This window comes from Artibeus jamaicensis, unplaced genomic scaffold (genome assembly GCF_021234435.1).
Source record: "Artibeus jamaicensis isolate MK-2021 breed Jamaican fruit bat unplaced genomic scaffold, CSHL_Jam_final contig_76, whole genome shotgun sequence".
NCBI lineage: Eukaryota > Metazoa > Chordata > Mammalia > Chiroptera > Phyllostomidae > Artibeus > Artibeus jamaicensis.
Window position 1 is genome coordinate 19,934,898 of NW_026521954.1, and position 20,812 is coordinate 19,955,709.

Below are 20,812 nucleotides of genomic sequence, written 5' to 3' on the forward strand. Positions count from 1 at the left end.
GCGTGGGCAGGCAAGGAAGTCCTGGGGACTCCTGTTGGGAGGCTGGGCCCCTGGGGCCTGCTGTGGGGCAGGCGCCCGAAGGCTGTCCAGTATGTTAATTCCCTAGGGCTGCCGTAACAACCTGCCACAAGCAAAGTGACTAAAACCAGCAGAAATTCCTCTCACACGTCTGGGAGGGGAACTCCAGGATGAAGGTTTTGGTGGAACCACGTTCCCTCCCTCTGAAGTCTCTCGAGGTGAGTCACTCCTTGCACCTGGTGACTCCAGGTGGTCCTTGGCTGAAGTCAATGTCCCTCTGGTCTCTGCACCTGTCTTCACATGGCCTCTTCCTCTGTGTCTATGTCTCAGGTCCCCTTTCTCATTAGGACGCCAGTCACAGTACATGTGACTCCAGTGTGGCCTCAGCTGAGCTAATTACGTTGAACACCCCCCCTTGCCCAAATATGGTCACATTTACAGGGACGGGGGTTAGGGCTTCAGCAGATTTTTGAAGACACGATTCACCCATAAGAACCCCCTTTTTCTACTCTCTCTCTCTCTCATGGATGCTTTTGTGGTTCTTCAGGGCGATCGCCCTCTGCTCACGCCCACCCTGCCACCCCCCTGAAACCTGACCTCTCGGCTCCTTCTCATCTCTTCATCTCCCTCCTGAGGGCTGACCCTGGAGGTCTCCTGGCCCGGCAAGCAGCCCTCTCAGGCATAATGTCTCCTTGGCCCACAAGTGAACCCACCCACCCTTGGCCCAGGCAGCCTCAGGGGACGCAGGCTGCTCCCCTTGCTGCCCTCACCCCTCAGGCTCACCCAGACAGCTCCGGAAAAGGGGGCATCACTTGCCCACAGCCTCCCCTGTTCAGGAATGGGTTCAAGCCCTCACTCAGGGTGGTCGCCACACTCTGTCCTGGTTGCGTGGCAGCCCCGGCCTGCCCTTCGGCAGCTCAGGAGACGTGCCTTGCTGAGTCGGACTGCCCCCTCTCACCCCTACCACCCCTCCCAGGGTCTCTCCTCCTGCCCCTCCCCTCATGTACAGTGAGGACTTGACTTTTCTCTCTTTGCCCTCAGAAGAGGAGAAACACCACCATGTTCTCTACATCTGCCCGTCTGCTTGAAAGGATGGCCTTCTCCTCTCCACTTCCACTGGATCACATGAGTGGGGAGCAGGGCTCACAGGTCTCTGCAGATTGGAGCCTTACTGTCAGGATACCCACCACCTCCTTTGAGAACATGGAGAACCCATTGCCGTCGGTTCAAGAGATGCAGGCAGTCTCACCGGACAGGCCCCGTCTCACCTAGCGTCCTGGCAGACCAATGCCATAGCTGGTCCCCAGTGAGCACTCAGCGAATGGCAGTCTGGAAAGTCCGAATTCCAGTCCCGGCACTCCCAACGCTTGACCGCTTCCTCTCCAGCTACAGGAGCAGCTCAAGGCTTCAGGAAATGCTGTGCTCCTCCAAAGCATGCTCTGCCAGGCACAAACACCAAGTCGCTACTCTCTCTGGGTTACTGTGCCACTGCCTCCCAGGGTCCTGAACTTGGAGGGATGGGGACTGGGGCAGGTGTGAGTGACATGGGCAATGACGACCCCCCTGTGCAGTTGCATCCTCCAAGGGGGCTTCTCTGACTACTTAATCCCAAGGAGCACAGCCCTGCCCAGACGCTGTCTGCCTTCTGCCCTTCCTAAGTGTACTGCAGAGCGGTCCTCCCTACCTGAAGTTGTAGTAAACTACAGTCTGTTTACCTCTCTGGGAAGCTGGGCCCTGTCTGCATGTTTCCTGCAACATCCAGGGTTTACAGCAGATCCTGGCACGTGGTAGGTGTCGTGGGTTCAGCAGTGGCCCCTAAGAGACACGTCCACTGGAACCCGTGCCTGGCCTTATTTGGGGAGGTCTTTGCAGATATAATCAAGGATCTTGGGATGAGATCATCCTGATGAGGGTGAGCCCTAAAACCAATGACAAGCATCCTTACAAGAGAAGGGAAGGGAGAAGACACAGACAAGAAGCCCACGTGAAGACAGAGGCAGTGTGCAGTGACGCAGCCACGAGCCCAGGAAGGCCTGGAGCCTCGGAAGCTGGAAGAGGTAGGGGAGGAATCTCGAGATCCTTGGGAAGGAGCGCAGCCCTGTCAACACCTTGAATTTGGCCTTTTTGCCTGCAGAACTGCACAAGAATCAAGCTCTGTTATTTTAAGCTACAAGTTTGCAGCACTTTGTTATAGGTACCCCTGGGAAACTAATACAGTAGACATTCAGTAAGTGTTTGGTAAGTGAGTGAATGAATGAGTGATGAATGCATGCATGCATGTATGAATGAATGAATGCATCATCCACTGCAGCAACGTCCAGCTCCCTTCTGTGGGATCCTGGAGCGCCCACTGCATCCAGAGGTCACCCCTAAAGGAGGAGTAGGTGTCAGGACCACTGAACGTAAGTCCCAGCTCTGTGCTAAGTATCAGTTTCCACTCCCGGCCTCAGTCTCCCAGGTGGAAGGTACAGTCTCCGAGATCCGTGGGGTCTCCGGGATTTAACGAGAGTACTGCTAAGACCCAGAAGATTCTCCAAGCAGCTCTCTGCAGGCCCCCGATTGGAGGCCTCAGCTGGCGAAGGGCCCCGGGACTTCCTTTGGAGTGGGGCACCGGTGGCATGCCCAGCGGTGGCAGCTGCTGTGTGTCTGCGCCTGCCCACCCTCGGGGCCTTGTGGTTACCTAGCAATCACCTCCCTCCCGGGCTCCCTGCAGCAGATGGGACCAGCTGGCGAAGGGCTGGGTGAATTGTCCCCTGGCTGAGGAACAAAACTTGTGCTCCACCAAGGACATCATCTCTAGGTCAGGGTGGGGGACAAGTGGCTTAGGGAAGTCACCTCAGTGCTGAAGGCTGGTTTCCCATTGAGTGGGTGTACAGAATCCCTGTGCTGTTGCCATTTCTCCTGGGAAGTCTGGCTGGCTCCCCAGCACAGATAATGGGGGCTATCTCGGGAAACTGGTGAAGATCCACAGAAACTTATCCACAGGCTCTGCCTCTGTATTCCCCTGAGAACGCTGTCAGATGGCCCGGTCTTCGTTAATTTCCACAGCCTCGCATGGGTGTTAAAAGAACTCAGACCCTCAAGTATTTGAATTTGAGCTGACCCCAATCTTCTGACCTTTCCAGTGCCTCGTTCTTCTTGGGCAGCTGCTGCCCATGAAATGATGATTGCCCTGGGCTGCTGGGTGGAGCCAAAGGTCATTGGGGCAGGTCCAAGGGCATGTGAGCTGCAGAATGACCTGTGTGGCTTGGGGAAGTTCCCAGAGCTCTCAGCCTCAGTGGACTCATTTGGGAACTGGAGCTCCCAGCTCCCAGTATCCACCGTTCGTGCCTCCAGAGGCAGCCAGGCAGCAGGGCTGTTTGGGAAGACTTCCTAGGAAAGGCTGTGGAGCACCGAGGAAATAGATGGAAAAGCCGGGGGAGGAGGCTCGGTGTGCAGTGAAGGGTTAACTTCACCAAAGAAAGGTATGGCCTCTGCCTCTGCTCCTGGGAGCCGACGTCAAGCCCCTGGAACATTCTGCCGGGCAGAAGGGGCTTTTTCCCCTGGGGCGGTTTGGGACTATGCTTGACAGTTGACCCTAACAAAGTGAGCTAGGGCGGGGGCCATGGGCCAAGCAGCACCAGCTCGCCCTGCCGATGGGGGGAGGGTAAAGTCAGGTGGGCCATCAGCTGTGTCTACGTGGCCGAACCCCCATGAAAACCCTGCCGCCAAGGCTTGGGCGAGTGCCTTTGGTTGGCCACACTCGGTGTGCATTGTCACACTCGGTCTGGGAGATGAGAACGCTGTCCGTGACCCCGCCGGGAGAGGACAGCAGAAGCTGCGGCCTGGAGCTGCCCCAGACCCTTTCTGCCGCCCCTCTTCTCTTCTCGTTGCTCATGATGATCTGTGAGCTTCTGCCGTGATAAACCACAACGACGAGGATAACAGCATTTCTGGGCTCTGGGAGTCCTCCCAAGGAGCGTCGGAACCTAAGGGGCCCGAGGGCCCCGCAGAACCAACATTTGGAGAACAGACAACGCGAAGGAGGGCTCAGTGGCAGAGAAAGACAGAGCAGGTCCCCAGGAACGGTGGCATGGCCCCCGCCGCCGGTTCCCCTGGACACCCCTCACCTCCGCCCCTGGCTCTTGTTTCTTCCCCCAACACAGGGAGGTGTCTCCAAGGACCCTGCATCTTTGCATCACCCACTCCAGACTTGAAATCCTGGTAGGGAGCATCTGATTGGCTAGGTCACATGCTTGCTCCCTGGTTTCCTAGGGGCTGGAAGAGAATTTCTGTGGTGGAGGGGACCATGCCCCCATCTGGATGGTTCTACTGGGACATACCTCCATATCCCAAATAGGAGGGGATGTTCTGATGCAGAGTAGCCAGAAAAAGCTACCCACTGCACAGGAGTTGAGGGGTCAGACCATCTCAAAAACTGTTCTGTGGAATTAAAGAACAGAAGGAAACTGCTTACAAGTTGCCCGGCTTCACGGACATGTCACCTGCGCAGGTGCCCTGGCCCCCACCCTTGTTTTAACACCCTCCTATCACCGTCTTGAAATTCCTAATACTTTTTGAACAGGAGACTCATGTTCAGTTTTGTATGAGGCTTTGCAAATGATGTAACCTGTCCCGCCTGGAAGGTGTCAAACACCACGGAAACGCAGGGGCTAATTAGAATCTTTCTTTTACTAGCAAATGATCTGATCCATCGAAGTTATTTTCATAGCCGCCTCTTATTTTTTCAGTGTTTGTTTTGACTTAGAATGAAAGTACCACCTGTCCCACTTGTAAGAATGCCCCAGAGCAGTGCCCTCTGCGGTCACCAGAGGCTTTCTAAACCCCACGCCCCCTCGCCTGCTCTGCCCTCGCCAGTCACTCCGACTTTGACTCTTGGTGCCTTCACTTCATTTCCCCCTCCCGCCCTGGGCCCCGCCAACTGCGCTGCCCTGGTGCGCCCCTCTCTCCAGCCGCTGCTTCCTTCTCTTCCATTGGCTCCATCTGCTCCACTTCCCCTCTGCCCTTCAACCCGGGTGCACCCGCAGCCTGCGTTCCCTCTGGTGTCTCCTCTGCAGGAGCTCCAGCTTCCTCTCGAGGCTGCCAGCAGCACCGGTCTGCAGCTTCCCAGGCAGCTGCTCTGACTGGCGTCACCACATGGCTGCCCCAACAGCCCAAGCCTGCTGCCGTCAGCTCTGGCCGCGTCCCCTCTCGCTCTCCCGATTCTGCCCACACGACCATCAGCCTTCTAGCTTGACGGGTCTCAACTTTCCTGCCTTCCTATTGTTATCATACCCAGTACGTGTCTGTCAGTGACATCAGTCCTGTAGTTACTTCCAACGGGGCGAGGGGGAGGTATCAGAATCTCTGGGCAGGGGTGGAAAGTTATATAAATTATCAAAAGCTCTCTACAGCTTGTATTAAGAGCCCCCAAAAGGACATTGACTCTGTAGTTCCAGCCCCCAAACTTCCAGTTTAGAATCACTGCCCCGTGTACGTGGCCACCTGTGTATTAGTTATAATATTTATTCAGCTGCTGTAACAACGTTCAGAATAATCAAAGAGACGTTTCTGTGTCTCTGACAGTATAGTCCGCATGGGTGCGAACCAGGTCTCGTGTAGCCAGCCAGGGACTGTCAAGGACCTTGGCTCCTTCTCTCACTGTTCCACTCGTCAGAATGTGCCTTCCAACCTGTCTTCCCCATTCTAACAATTATTTCTACCTTCCGGACAGCAGGAGGGGGAGAAGGAAGAAGGGCGTGGCCCCTTCGAAGTCGGGCAGGACATTCTGCTTCCTTTCCGTCGGCCAGATATCTGAACTGCAGGAGACGGTCTTCATCCCACGCAGTGATGACCCCAGGTAATGACGGGATGTTCTGTCCCTACAGAACTAGTGTTAGTGGGCAAACGGCATCTCCGTCACAGTCACACAAACAACAGTCTTGCGCAGACTTCCCTGGTGTATGGCAAGGCAGGAGGTGTACCTTTTGCTTCTTCCGTCGTCCCCTCTTCTGGCTTCCAATTCAGATGCACATGTTGGAGCTCCGACAGCCTTCTTGGGTCAGGTGTCCATCAGGAGGGGAAAAGAAAGAGTTAGAAAGAGCTTGGGCTACAAGGGCCATCGAGTCCTCACTGCGCCTGAGCAGTCCACCTCCCGATTGCACCATGAGAAAGCGTGAGCCATCCGTCTTGGTTACACCACCGTCAATGCGCGTTGGGAAGCTAATCCTAAGGCTGAAACAACCCAGACGTGAAATTCGTCCCAGGCGTGGCAGGCACACTCTAGTTGTGGCTTTCCTGTCTTCCCGGGAACCGAGAGATGGATGTGTTTACACAGCCGCCGGAACTGCTGGGGGGGCGCTGCAGGAGGGCTTAAAGGAGAGAGTGGGATTTTGGCAACACAAGTTGAAAAGGCCCACGGCCCAGAGGGAAGTACTGGGGCCCTGAAAATAGTCTGGAAGCTGGTATTGGAGATCCATTCCAACCCAGTTAACACACTTTTTTGGATGGGAAAGGCCTGAAGTACTTGCCAACCATAATAAGGATTATTGTCAATAGAATCACACTACAGCCTGGTGAGGCTCAGAAACATGGGGACAGCAAGGGGTGTGTGTGTCCACTTGTGTTTGAAGGTGCCAGTGTGTCCACTCAAGTGCGTGTATGTTTTGAAAGTGTACTCAGTATGCACTGGCCAAATTCTAAATCAGCAGATGGCAAAACTTGTCTGTGGTCAAAGCCACGGCAGTGCTGAGTAGTACCATCAGAGAATGAAGTTTTAGGAGCGTGTGCATGAGGTGGTTCTTTGTGCCGTGAGACTGCCTGGTGCCGTTATCTCCTAACCAGATGCTGTCTCCCAACTAGAACAGACTCAGGATCATGGGTCACACTCCCCAGCCCGGCATTCAGCAGGGCCAGCATCTACGTGTGGAGGGAATGAATGAGTGACATGCTTCCCGGGGGGGAGGTCCTGACTAACATTCGCAAACTGTAGGATCAACAAAAACTGCAGCCACTGAGATCACGCTTTCAGAATCAAGGCCTGCAACAAGAATTCTGATAAAGTTTTTTTCCTGATGTTAAAATCTATTCAAGTAAAAACCTTCCAAAGGTATTGAGACACATCCAACTGTTTTTTACAACTTCTGCGCCTTCCACCCTAACATGAGCCATGCGGTCTCACACCTACCCGTCCTGGTCACTCCTGACGGTTCTCACTTTTTCCAGCTGACCTCCCTGCAAGTGGTTCCGCGGTTTCACGTGTGGACACTGTCCTCGAGGGCCCCAAACCAGTGTGACAGGACGGGAGCCTGGAGAATGGGCAGTCAGGCTCTCTGCTCTTGGAAGAAAATCGGGGAGAATAACATGAACAGAGCCCTGCTACCACGATCTGAGTCACTGGACTCAGCCGCACCTGCACTGGCCCCCATTCTTTCTGAACACCTAAGTCACCAACTTTTCTTTTGTGCTTAAACTCCTTTGGAGCCAGGTTTCTGTCACTTGCAAATAAAAGGGTTCTGGCAAGTGTAATTTTCCGAGTTTCCTCATTTGCTTGCTGTGAGGATCAAATATTGCATAAGAGCTTTGTGAGTATCAAGTAAAATTATTCTTTGTCATGCACCCACCAAAAGCACTTAATGAACTAGGGTTCCTGGGTTGCAGAAAATAGAGCATGCAACCTGGAGTTAACTTAAGCCATGGCTACTCAAAAGCGTGGTCCACTGACCAACGTCAGCATCATCTGGAAGTCTGTTAGGAACACAGATTCCTGGGCCTCCCTTCAGCTCTGCTGAGTTCCAATCTCTGTGCTAGAACAAGTGCCCTGGGTGATCTTCATGTCCACTGAAGTCTGGAAATACACGACTTTAGCAGTAAAGGGTTTCTTATCTCATATAATAAATAGTACAAAGGTAGCTGGAGGCAGGTTGTTTAATGTTATCAAGGATCCGGGTGCTTTCCACACAGCTTCATGGTTTGCTGGCTTGAGTGTTCAGGTTTATTTCCTGGTTGCAGGATGGCAGCCTCAGCCTGTAGCTGAGCATATAGCACGCCTGCGTAGGACCACACCCAGAAGTGGAGGGGCGATTGCTCCCCACGTATTCTTTTCATCAGGAAGAGAAGCCTTAACCCCGAGTCCCATAAAGGACCTCTCCTTTAGCTCAGAAGCTAGGGTTGCATCCCATGCCAGTGTCTACATAACGGTGGTCACGGGACTAAAGTGACCATTAGCAGCTTATGCTAAGACAGGTTCATCACCTGTGACCGCAGAGAAGCTAGCTCCCCTGAGCACGTGGGAGAGTGACAACCAGACCAGGCCAGAGCGTTGCCAGTCAGGGAGGAGGGGGGGCAGCTGCGGGATGCAACCAGGAAGGTCTGCTGCTCATGTAATAGGAGAGCGGTCGGAAAATGGAGCAGTTACGTTGCTTTGTCACTCTGATCCCTCCATCAAAGTGACGTCCAAGTGCTGGGGACCTTCTCCATGTCTTGGGAACTTCATCCGCGGGTCATGAGTGACAGAGATTCCTCAAGGTACAGCGGATGAGTTTTTTGGTTAGCTAGCTCAGAAGGGTCAAGGAAAGAGGTTGGGTGGCCAGAGGCCCCCAGAGGCATCACACGGCCCACGGGTCTACTTGGTGTGGGCAGTCCAATCCTTCCCCATGGTCAAGACCATACCACATACCAACAATGTGCCCTTTTCAGGGCAGCACATCACAATAGCGTGACACATGCTTAGCTGCTCCATCACCTGCTGGGTGCCTGACATTCTCAAGGGATAGGTTCCAGGACACAGTAATAATTTCCAGACTCATGAGTAAGGATTGCTCAGAAACCAGGAGGCCCACCTGCGTCCAGGCCAAGCCCCCAGCTGGAGGACATTTGGAGCTTGATTGAGGGGAGGGGCATCCTGCTTTCAGACCCAACTCCTATTGGACAAGCTATCCAGCCTCACCTGCAGGCCAGCCAAGCAGCAGCCTCCAGATGGGGCTTGGTCAGTGAGCATCCCCACGTCCCATGGGCTGCCGGGCCAAGGCAACCATGTGGGCCCCTTGTCCCAGGTTTCCCAGCAGTGAGGAAATAGCTCCTGCTGGGAAGTAGCTTATCTCTGGGAGACCGCCAGAAAGACTGGGAATAGCAAGAACGAGCGTGATGTGGAAAGACCTGAGCAGCAGCGGGACCCCTGGGTCCCTGTCGTTCTCCAGGCACAATTATTTATGATGTATGGGTTGGGTTGTGGTTTTAATTAGCATCCTGGGAAAAGGCTGCAGCCTCACAGCCCTCCCGTGGAATCTCACAGAAAGCTCTATGGGCCCAACGAATTGTTTTGGTAACAAAAGGATCAAATGCGGACCATGGTGAGCTGGCGGTGCAGCTGCACAGGGAGAAGCCAGGCCCCAGAGGTCTTCCTTACTTTATCAGGCCTGAGGCATGTGCCCTTGTTTGGGAGTTGAGATGGCATGTGTAAGGCTAGACCAGGTGTCTGGCTCCAGGCCGGTTGCAGACCGAGTACCCTGGTGAGGCACTGCCCGAGGGCCCTGTGCAGTCTCTGAACAGCACCGGCAGCAGAAACCCTGGGGCCAGCAAGGTTGCTTCCACAGCGCTTTTGCCCTGCTCTGGTTTTGGAAGGACTTCATGAGCATCTGCAGTTCCAGCGAGGGGATGATCAGAGCAGCGAGCCGTGGAGGAAGGATGGCAGCCCTGGGCAACCTGGAAGGCAGAAGGAGAAGCACGGAGGTAAGGGCCCTGGCCACGTGATTCCAGATCCCGGATTAGGGGCAGGTCGGAGCCACACACCAGGCCTGCCGAGACAGGCAGCCCTGTCCCTGTCTGTGTGACCCTGGACACACTTCACTGCTGGGTGCCTCTGCTTCCTGCTCTGTAAAATGCAGCCATGATAATGACCTAGCACAAACAGGCCCTCGGAACCCACGGGGACAGATGCAGAGTGGCAGTTGCCAGGGGCTGGGGGTGGAGGCAAACGCAGAACAACAGCTTAATGGGAACAGGGCTTTCTTTTGGGGTGGTGAAGACGCTTTGGAACGGGATAGAGGTGGTAATTGTGCAACACTATGGATCTACTATATGCTAGTGAATTGCTATTATAAGATGGTTAATTTTAGGTTAACTTTATGTTTTGTGAACTTACTTCAATTAAAAAAAAAGAGAACAGGGCCATACCCCTAGCTTGCTCCTGTTGATCGGCTCCATCTGCTGGAACGACCCTCCCTCCTCACCATAGGGGCTTCACTAGAGGACCCCTCCCTCACAGATGCTCTGTGTGACCCCTCAGGAGGGGCCAGAACCCTCCCCCCAGTGGGCCCCACCGCCCCTAAGGAGGAAGAGAGATTTATCAGGCCCTTGGAGCCGTGAGGGCCTTTTCTGGATGACAAGCAGGTCTCCCCCACTACTCTCTACACCACAGTGCCATCTGGATTTATTCTGGTGCAGGTTCCCCCACCAGGACCCAGCAGAGCCAGGGAGTGTCTGGTAGGTGAATTATGTGCCCTTTTATGAACTTAACCCTCATGATGTGATGAGGTCGTTCTAGGTGAATTATTTTCCGGGTTAAGTCCCCTCCATCCTTTGAATCTGTCTGCCGTGTCTCCCTGGGTGTAAAATCAGAAAGCTAATCTCATGGGGTTGACAAGATGGAAATGAGGGGGCAGCACCCCCAGCAATCTCAGGGTCTGGAATTTTCTCCCTGCTCTGCTCTCCCTGGGGAGAGTGAGTCCACAGAAAGCGGTGGGGTGTGGTGGTCACGCTAGACCTGCGCTGTGGCCTGGTGACCTCACCAGGGGGGGCCCACCCTGACTCCTGATTTCCGCCACACTTTTGGGGAAACCAGGTTGCTGAGAGAGACCAGAGGCCAGCTCCACACTGTGTAGAAAGGAAGGGCCGGCCCAGGTTTTCATTCTGCTCCTTCCTTCTTCCTATTGACAGTGCTTGGTACCCCCTCAGGAAGAACTCTATGGAGAGAAAACAGAAGGTCATGTTTGAATCTCGGCTCCGCCACTAACTAGCTCGGTGACTCTGGCTCCTTCCTCTGCTCCCTTGAACTTGGGTTTCCTTGGCTCTAGAAGGAGGAAATAACAGCAGCCCCACACCCTTAAGTTTGAGAGGGTCTGGGAGGGGCGAACAGAGGTAACCCAGCTGCCCCTTGGAGGGGCCAGTCAGACCCAGATCCAAGTGGTGATGACACCAGCGTGGGAGAAGTGGCAGCCGCCAAGAGCCAAGCATTTTCACTTGTAGAAATCTCCTGTAGCCACCTTATTTATTTCCCAGGGTTAAGCTGCATTTAAAGAGCTAGAACCTCCGGACAAGTCTTTTGCTGACTTTCGATGTAAATAAGAACATGTGTTCCGGGCCTTTGCTCCTCCTGGCTGCTGGCAATCAGATCAGAAGAGGACAAGGAGGCATTCTGTCCCCTGTGTGGGCCCAGGGAGCTGACCAGTGCAGTGGCTACCTAACTGCAGAAGGACAGCAGGCGATCCAGATCACACACACCCTGCTCTGCCGGCCAGAGCTCACAGGTGCAGGCTGTTCTGGGTTTGAGAAAGCCCTAGGGCTTCTTGAGCTCCCACTCCCCCGGGGAAACAGTCCAGAGCAGGAGGAAGGGGCTCAGAAGCCAAAATCCCTGCCCCTTCACAGATACGGGCCCCTGAGGGGCACGGGCAACCTCTCTGAGCCTCCGTTTCCTCACAGGGTGGGGTGGGGGGTGGATTCGTTTGCTGGAGCTGCTATAACAAAGTGCCACAAACTAGGTGGCTTCAATGACAGGCATTTATTGCCTCACAGTTCTGGAGGCTGGAAGCCCAACACTGAGCTGTTGTTAGGGTTGGTTCCTTCCGAGGACCGAGGGAAGGGTCAGTTCAAGGGCTCTCTCCCCGGCCCATAGATGGCCACCTTCTCTGTCTTTTTTACGTTGTCTTTCCTCTGTGAGTGTCTGTCTCTGTGTCCAAGTGTCCCCTTTCTGTAAGGACACCAGTCGTCCTGGATTAGGGCCCACCTTAATGGCCTATTCTTATCTACTTCCCTGTGTGGTGACCTCTCTCTAAATATGGCACATTACTAGGGGTTAGGACTTCAACGTGAGTTTTGGGGTGGGGTGGGGACCCAATTCGACCCACAACAAGGTGGCTGTGATGGTGATAGGCAGTCGGGGATAAGGAAGTGGCCGCACATGAGTTCCCTTTACTCTCCTGGAGGCAGGGGCAGCCTTGGGGACATTTCTATTGTCCTCATCTTTCCTGGGCAGGAGAAGCAACTCTGGCAGGACACTTGTTGGGTGGTTCCCCAGCTTATTCCCGAGGCTCGCACGGTGCCCTCTGTCATGGACGTGGGCCAAGAGCTCCGCATCAAATGTCACAGTGGCTCGGAAACCCGGTTCGGTGAGTTCTTCCAGACCTGCCCCGAGGGTCGGGCCTCTTCACTTAACAAGCGGTCTGGAGTGGGAGTCCGAATCCCAGGCCCACAGCCAGGCCAGCCGGCCTTCCAGTGCCCCACCCCCGCTCCTCAGCGTCAGCACTCTGCCAGGGCCCCGCAGCCTTGGGAGTCAAGAAAAGGAACGGCACACTTGGTGTCTGGGATAGCGTGCAATCCTGACTCATATCTGTCAAGTTTACATATTCCCACTACCTGTCCTCTGTTACTTGACATGTCCTTTCGTGGCCTCTGTCTTCCCGGCAGCCCATCCAGGCTCCACTTCTTTTGTGTCCCTTTTGAATTTGGCAACTGTCCTGTGCCATTTGCTTTAGTATCTATTTTATAGATAGGTCAATAGCTCCTTACCCAAGCCGTGTCCCCATCCTGGAACGCTAGGTGTTCAGGACATCCCCAGTGAGCCCACTGTGCCCCCTGAGCCAAAGACCAGCTTCTGCCCTGAGAGGGCCCTGCAGGCAGGCAGGGTGGGGGCAGGAAGCAGCCTTGCCAGGCTCCCAGCCCCCCGCTGCAGTGGTGAGCGGAGATGAGCTTCAGGGGCAGGGACAGACCTAGTCCAGGTATGCCAGCTGTGGCTGCGAGGAACCCTCCCACAGCAGCGTCTGTGCCCTCTGAATGACGTTGAGAGGACAGTGCTCTGATGTGACTACTGGGGGCTCCGACACCCCGGGGTGCTGGACAGAGTCTCCCATAGGAGTGGACTCCCTGATGTCAACCAGGCAGGAAGAGGAGGATGCTGGGACAGGAAGCAGTTTGGAAGGCAGACCCCAAACTGGTGAGGAGTTGCCACTTTCCCATCTGTGGGCCCCTCTGTGGGGACCCGGACCCCAGGGGTAGGGAGGAGATAAGTGTTGTGGGCAGTGGCCACTGCCCAGAGGAAGCTGAGCCAGGCAGAAGGCAGTCTTAGGTGGCCTTGAGGGTTCTGAGAGCAGCCATGTTGGTGACAGTTGTCAGTTAATCTGTGTATGTCCCTTTGGTGCTTCCCAAGACCCCCTGTAAAATCTTGCTAAACGGTCCAGCTGGGTCTCAGCTGAGCTGGGCCCAACTGAGGGAGGGGTCTGTGATTAGGGTGAGGTCAGAGGGCAGGAAGAACAGGTGGGGCCTTGTGATGCCAGAGGTGGGATGACAGGGGAAGACCCGCCCCCACCCTGTTGCCAGCGCAGGAGAATCAAGGTGAGGATTTGATGAGGACTCGGGCGAAGGAGGTACGGCCACCCATGTGACTTAACCCCTTCTCTTGGGACAAGAGAAATGGTCTGAAATGGGCACAATGATGCAAACATGTGCTTTGTTTCCCCAAACGCTTATTTCCAGAAAAACCATAATCTTACAGGGTGTGTATTAACCTTCCTGTTTTATAAACGAGGGTCACACAGCTGGTTAGAAGCAGGGGTTAAAGTCAGACTTACATATTTAAAGACTAAACGGCTTATAATAAGCCAGGTGTTGAAAGACAAATAGCATATGATCTCACCTTTAACAGGAAGCTATACAACAAAACAAACAAGCAAGCAAAATAAAAACAAAGACACTGAAATAGAGAACAAGGGGGAAGTGACCAGAGGGGAGAGGGAAGGGAATTTAAGGGGGAAAAATGGGGAGGGATTTAGAGGAACAAGTATAAAGGACACAGGGACAATAACTAAGGGGGGTGGAAATGGGAGGGAAGTGGGGAGCACGGGGCGGGGTGGGCTGGGATGGGAGAAATAGACAGAAAACTGTACTTGAAAAAATAACTAAATAAAAATTTTTTTAAATTAAATTAAAAAAAGAGTAAACGGCTTATAATCAGTTAAATGGCTTATATTCGGTTAAATTATTTTCATCTCTATAAACAGTATGGAATTCTGGAAGGTGACAGCAGGACGTAGACAGGCATGGATTTGTAAACCTGATTCTAACATGCCAAAGGCTTAATTGCAGTAGTGTGTCCCTTTCCCTCGGGGGTAAGAAGAACTTCATACATTCTTTTTGTTCGAGGCATCTCTGAACTACACAGACATCTGCCCCAGATGAATCAGAGCCGTTGGACACAATGAGATCCCATTCATTGGTGATGCCTGACTAATAAGTTTCAAAGGCCAGAGTAACTAGTGCAGCTTCCCAGGGGTTTAAAAGGGAGGGAGGGATTTGCAGCAACAATAAGAGCTGATTGCAAGTACTTCTCTGCCAACTACACTCATTCTAGGAAATCTTAAAATTACCGAGTTCGAGTTCCGTAGCTGTCAGCAGAGCTCATCAGCTGAAGCTGCTGATTAAAACGCATGTGTTTAAGCTTCCACTGGAGCCAAGAACAGAGGGGTAAGAGAATTGGCCTGGAACGGTCTTTTATGGAGAATGTGGCTCAGCCCCTGAAGAAATGAAACTTTACAACGGTTTAAATGAGATTCAAAAAGCTACCCATTAAGGCGTCTTTCCGAATAATGCCTTCTGCCATTTAACAGAACTTCATCAGGACATGAAAATTGTTCTTGAAAGCATTTCCATGGACTCCTTAAAGTACATAATTTCAGAGTGAAAAATTAATGCATCCTTAAGCTTTCATGCTTTCTTTCCAGAAAAGTCAGCAGTTGTTACCAGTATGCATCACTTGTAAACCGGAACAATGGGAAAATCTTTCACCCCCCCCCAAATATATTAAAAGTGGGGTCAGATGGAGATACCTTTATATAATTACAGTAATTTTTTTCCTTCAAAGGTTTTTTTTTCTTTTAATGATAGAGGAGTAATTTTTTTAATAGTAAATCTGGAATTACAGAAAAAATTACAAGAACAAAACCGTGAAAGACTTTTGTCCCCTTGCTCCCGGAGACAATGAGGACTAACATGTCAATGTGTTTGCCTCTGCTTTATTTAGCTTCTTCTAAGTTCGGTTTTTATTGTTTCCGAGTGTGCTGTTAGTCATGCACCGCATTTTGTTCTAGACAGGCTGGTCACCTGGCAGATGGAGGTCAAGGGCAGGGCAGGAGGCTGAGCTGCCCCCACGCTGGGATCGCTGGGATCCTGGGTGAGTTGTTTCTCATCTCCAGGCCTCACGTTTACACAGGTCAGTTGCTTACGCAGGTTGGTTCTGAGAATGTGAAAAAAAGCAACAAACCTTCTGTCAAAAGTTGCACAGCACCCTGGATGCAAGCACATCACATCCCCCAGGTCCAAACCCCTTAACCAGCCAGGAGCCCCAGGTTCAAAACCCCTGAACTAGGGGATTTTACAGACCCCTTTGCAGCTTATACCTCTGCCTTCTCAGGGAGGGGGCCACAAGCCCCTGATGTTTTTAGAGCCCTGTGTGTTCTGAGTAAGAGTAAAGGAGGAAGGAGCCTTCCCAGCACCCCGCCTCCGCTTCCCCCTGCAGCCTGTGCACGCTCTGCGGATCTTGCCATCGGGCTGCAGGAAAAGGGAGGTCAGCAGGCTTTCTGCACCATCCCAAGTCCACACTGCCAGGGACACTCGGATGGAAACCATCACGTGCTGCTTAGTGGTGCCTCGGTCAGTGACAGAGCACATGTACGGTGGTCCCTTCAGATTGAGACGGAGCCGAATTTCCCGTGAGAGATAGAAGGCTGCCTGGTTCAGGAGGGATCCTCTTGCAACAGCCGAAACCACACATCACCATGGCAGCCCCCATCCCTTTATATCTCCAACTTGATTTCTGATTCCTACTGAGCCTCAGGCCACCTTTCACTCCTTCCTGACTGTCACTGTCATGGGGACCCTCGCTTTGCCCTGCCAGTTTCTTCTCGATACTTTCAATCAGTCCCGCCCACATGCCTGTTCAGGGAGCAGCATCGTTGGCTCTCGTGTTCTGTTTCCGACCCTGTCAGGAGGACGCAGGGGAGGGGCTGTGTGGTGCACACTGACGTCCCGGTCCCCACGTCACTCCCCCTCACTGACGGCCTTGCCCAGGCACCTTCCAGTCCTGCGAGCTCCATTCACAGTCAGTGCCCTGTGCTGGTGCGCCGTTTTCAGTCTTCGAGACTGCACTCTTACTGCGCCTTCCCTGTGTGTATATGAGTGAGTGCTCACCACGCCAGGTTGTGCTGTCTCCGGCATTCGGTGCGCTAACATGCCGCACAGGCTTGTAGCCTGGAGCAGTGGGCTGTGCCGCTTGGCCTAGGTGTGCAGTAGGTTTGTGTAAGTGCACGCTATGCTGTTTACACAATAAGAGCACTGCCTAATGACACACTTCTCAGAATGTATCCCTGTCATTAAGTGGCATATGACTGGATTGGGTCAAGGTCAAGAGAAACCCTCGGTCAAGGCTCAAGGAAGGGTTTTGACTCTTGTGCCCCTGTAAAATGGCCCCAATTCAGTACATGCCCTGGCAGGCAGGCATTCAGTACTGCCCGGCATGTGGCTTCACCCAGGCCTTGGCCACACAGCATTCAGAAGCAGCCAGATAATGGCTAAGAGCCAAGAGTTGCCAATGTCCTCAGCCACCATGTATGGTCATTGTGGCACACCCCATCTCTTCCTCCAGGCACACGGCCAAGCCAGCTTCAGGGCAGGGCAGAACAAGAAGGCTAGTTGGGGACAGAGCTGAGTGCCGGCAGGCGGGGCAGAGGGCCTAGTGGGGCATTTGGGGACCCAGGTGAATAGTGCCCTGGGAGGGACTTCTAACAGAGAGTCTGGAAGAACGGGGAAAGGGATCGAAAGGAAGCTTCCACTTACTTGGTACTTATTGCATCCAACACCATGTAGGCAGTAATCCTATTATTCAAGCTTCTCAGTATACAAGTGAGATAGGTGTTGTTCAGCTATTTACCCAACAACTGTTATGGGCAGGGGACACTGTGCCAGATCCTGGAGACATGGCAACAAACAAACACCGAGCCACTCCCACGGAGTTCACTTGTTAGTGGGGGGACAGAAAAGAAAGAACTGGGGAATAAGCATGAGATGACAGGTGGGCTTTCTCCCTAATCCTCAAGAGGCTCACATTCCTGTACTTACCTGGCCTTTGGGCATCTTTCCTGATACCTGCAATGCCCTCCTCCCACCTGCTCACCTGGCTAAATCAAGTCCTTGTCTTCATCTCCTTAAACACCTCTTCTTAGGGAAGCCACTCCTGTCCCCCTAGACCAGGCCAGGTGTGCTGAGTACCTCTGTAGGGTCCCTCTTCCAATATGGCTGCATGCTCCACCTTGGAGAATCCCTGCTCTTTGTTAGCCCCACCCTGGGCTCTGGAATAGCCAAGGGCAGGCCAGCTCCTGCCTTGTTCACCCCTCTGCACTGCAGCCAGGCACTGACCTGGCATACCATGGGAACACTTGATCGGACTACTTCGTGAGTTGAATACATTTGCTTCAAGATGGCACAGCTGATAGGTGGGAAGAGCAGGGTTCAAACTCGTTTATTTTCATTTACTTCCTCTTTATTGAATTTATGGGGTTGATTCTAGTTAGCAAAATTATACAGGTTTCAGGTGCACAATTTTACCACACATCATCTGCACACTGCGTTGTGTGTTCTCCACCCCAGTCGAGTCTCCTTCCATCACCATTTATCCCCCTTTACTCTCCTCCATCTCCTTCCTCTCCCCTGCCCCCAACCCCCAGCAAGGACCATGCTGTTGTCCATGTCTGTGAGTTTTTCGCTCTCTTTTCTTCTTTTTTGCTCAATCCCTCCACACCTCCATCAAGCCCAACCCCCGTGACGGCTGTCAGCCTACACGTTATCTACGTGAGTCTGTCTCTGCTTTGCTTGTTAGTTCATTTTGTGCATCTCGGAGCCTCTGGTCACAGACTGTTCCAAGTGGGGCTGCTGTGGGGAGGATTTTGGAAGAAAAGTTGATGGGAACCTATGAGTCTCGTAGAATCTTAGTCCCAGTAAAGGGGCTGTTATTACAGTATTAGAGTCTACTCAGAGGTTTAGAGGTAACTACGCATTTCCTATTTCCAGCACTTATTTGCATTTTAATTAAAAATAATGTTTAAAATTTGCTGTTTGCCTCCATAGAGATGTCATAAACTCCATTAGGGCTTCTACATTATAATTTTCAAGAAATTAAAAACATGATTTCCATGCAAATATATAGTGAACACATGTCAAAGGTTTTACTTGATTCATTAGTTAATGAGGGCACCAGTAAGGTGTTATGATTGGTTCAAAGGATCCCATGGAGAGCAGACATTTATATGAGCACTCAGGAATGCTGACATGACTTTTGCTAATAGTTGCAAACTTGTCACTGTCCTATAGGGCAACACAATTTTATGTTTGGGATCATGTTTTCTACATGGTAGACATGAAGGGATCTCTACTGGAGGACATTCATTTGCACTATCATTGATTTTCTACGATGTAACTTCCACCCTTAAGAGTTGCGAGGTAGCCTAGTCCATAGAAATACAGTCAAAGGATCCGATCTTGTGGATTCCGATACTTTCTAGAAGGACTGTTCGGTCATGTCCCTCATTCCATCGAAAGAGTGGTCAGTCTTCTCCTTGGTGCATTCCCAAGTCTTGGAGAATTTCGAAGGCCAGAGATCAGAATATGTGCTGCTTCTTTGGCCTTTCTGGCCTGGAGCCTTGCAAATCCTTGGGATATATTATGTCATGTTTGTGGGATGAAGTTAAAAAGAGGGGATAAGAGTGAGAGAGAGTTTGACAGAGAAAGAGACAGAACAGAAATAATGGCTGCCATTTACTGCCTTGCTGAGTGTGTGTGCTGGGAGGTTGCCTGTATCATATCATTTAATCTTTGCAAAACCTCTATTTTGTAGGAGAGGAGACTGAAGTTCAGGGAGGGGAAGTATCGATTTGGTGGCTTTAATGTTTCATGTTCTTCTCTATAAGAGGGTAGACTCTGTAAGGCGGTAATTCTCTGCCATATCTGCATCTGGCCCACAGAACATGTTGAATGCATGTGTAAGTGAGTGAGTGAATGAATGAATGAATGAATGAATAGAGTAGCAAAGCTAGGACCCATTCTCAGGTGTGTTCCAACCTCCACATTCCATGCTTTCCCCGTTACCCCTTAAAAAAAATAGCTGTTCTTTATAAGTACCTGGGTGGAGCTATAATTTTTTATGTTATATTATGTATCTTATATCTTATTTTATGTTTTTCAATGTAATTGAGATCTAACCGATAAATAATATTGTATTAGTTTACGGTATAAATCCTAATGTGTTGATATAGGTATAGATAGTTGTGAAATGATCACCACAGTAGGTTTAGTAACATCCATCATTGTGCACAGTTATAAAATTTTTCCTTCTATGTGATGAAAACTTTTAAGATATACTCCCTTGGAAACTTTCAAACATACAGCACAGTATTGTTAGGTATAATCATTATGTGGTACATCACATCCCCAGAACTAATCTATCTTATTACTGGAAGTTTGTCCCTTTCAACCACCTTCGTCCACTTCCCTGGCTCCCCAGCCCCAGCCCCTGGCAACCACAGATTTAATCTCTGCTTCCTCCTTGGGTTTTATTAGCTTCCACACAGCAGTGAGATCATATGATATTTGCCTTTCTCAGGCTGACTTCACTTACCATAATGCCCTCAAGGCTGGATGGGCCTCCTATTTAACCCCTTAATTGGTTAAAAAAAAAAAAAGAAAGAAAAAGAAAGTGTTTTAATTAGCAGAAAGTTTACTGAGTTTAAAATACCTACCTATCTGATTATAACTTTGGTAGCAGATAAAGTATAAAGCAGAAGAGAATGTTGCAGACATTTAAAAAGTCTCCCAATGAGGAAAATATGCGAGGATGGTAAAAAAAAAAAAGGAAAGGCCATGTCTGATAAAAGATTTTTTTAATAAGTAAGTTCTGAGTCAGAGTAACTAATGACTCTGGTTCCTGATCTACAGTAGGTACTAAGTAAATATGACCAGCGGACTGTAAGTACTTTCAGATAATGATGACAAGTGCAAATTAGTAGTTCTTTAGGGGAAACTAATAACAGTGATTATTTCCAGAGGGGTAAAATACTGCTTAGCAAAGGTATAAGTTTTGCTGTTGTACACAGTACCAGTCCCTGGGCAAACTAAATCTTCGTTTGAATCACTGCATGTGGAAGATGAAGAGGGGCAGGTCCAGATGAAAGCTGGCCGTGGAGATGAGGCATTTATGTGAAACGGTTACCTGAAGACAGATTTAGCACATAAAACGTAAAACTACCCCACACCTATGCCCATTAAAGTGGGAGTTTGCCCACTTCTCTCCAGAGTTCACACGTGTCAGGAACCCAAGCTTTGAGGCACCTGGCTTCGGGCTGGCCACCCTCACCCTCTTCATTCCCTTTTGTCCAAACTGAACTGAAGTGTCCTTTTCTGCCTTTGAATTAATACGCAATGGGCTTGGCGGACAACTTACAAATTTCACCTGATGTTTCTCAAAGTACAAAAAGAATGTTTCCTTGGTTTTCGGTTATCA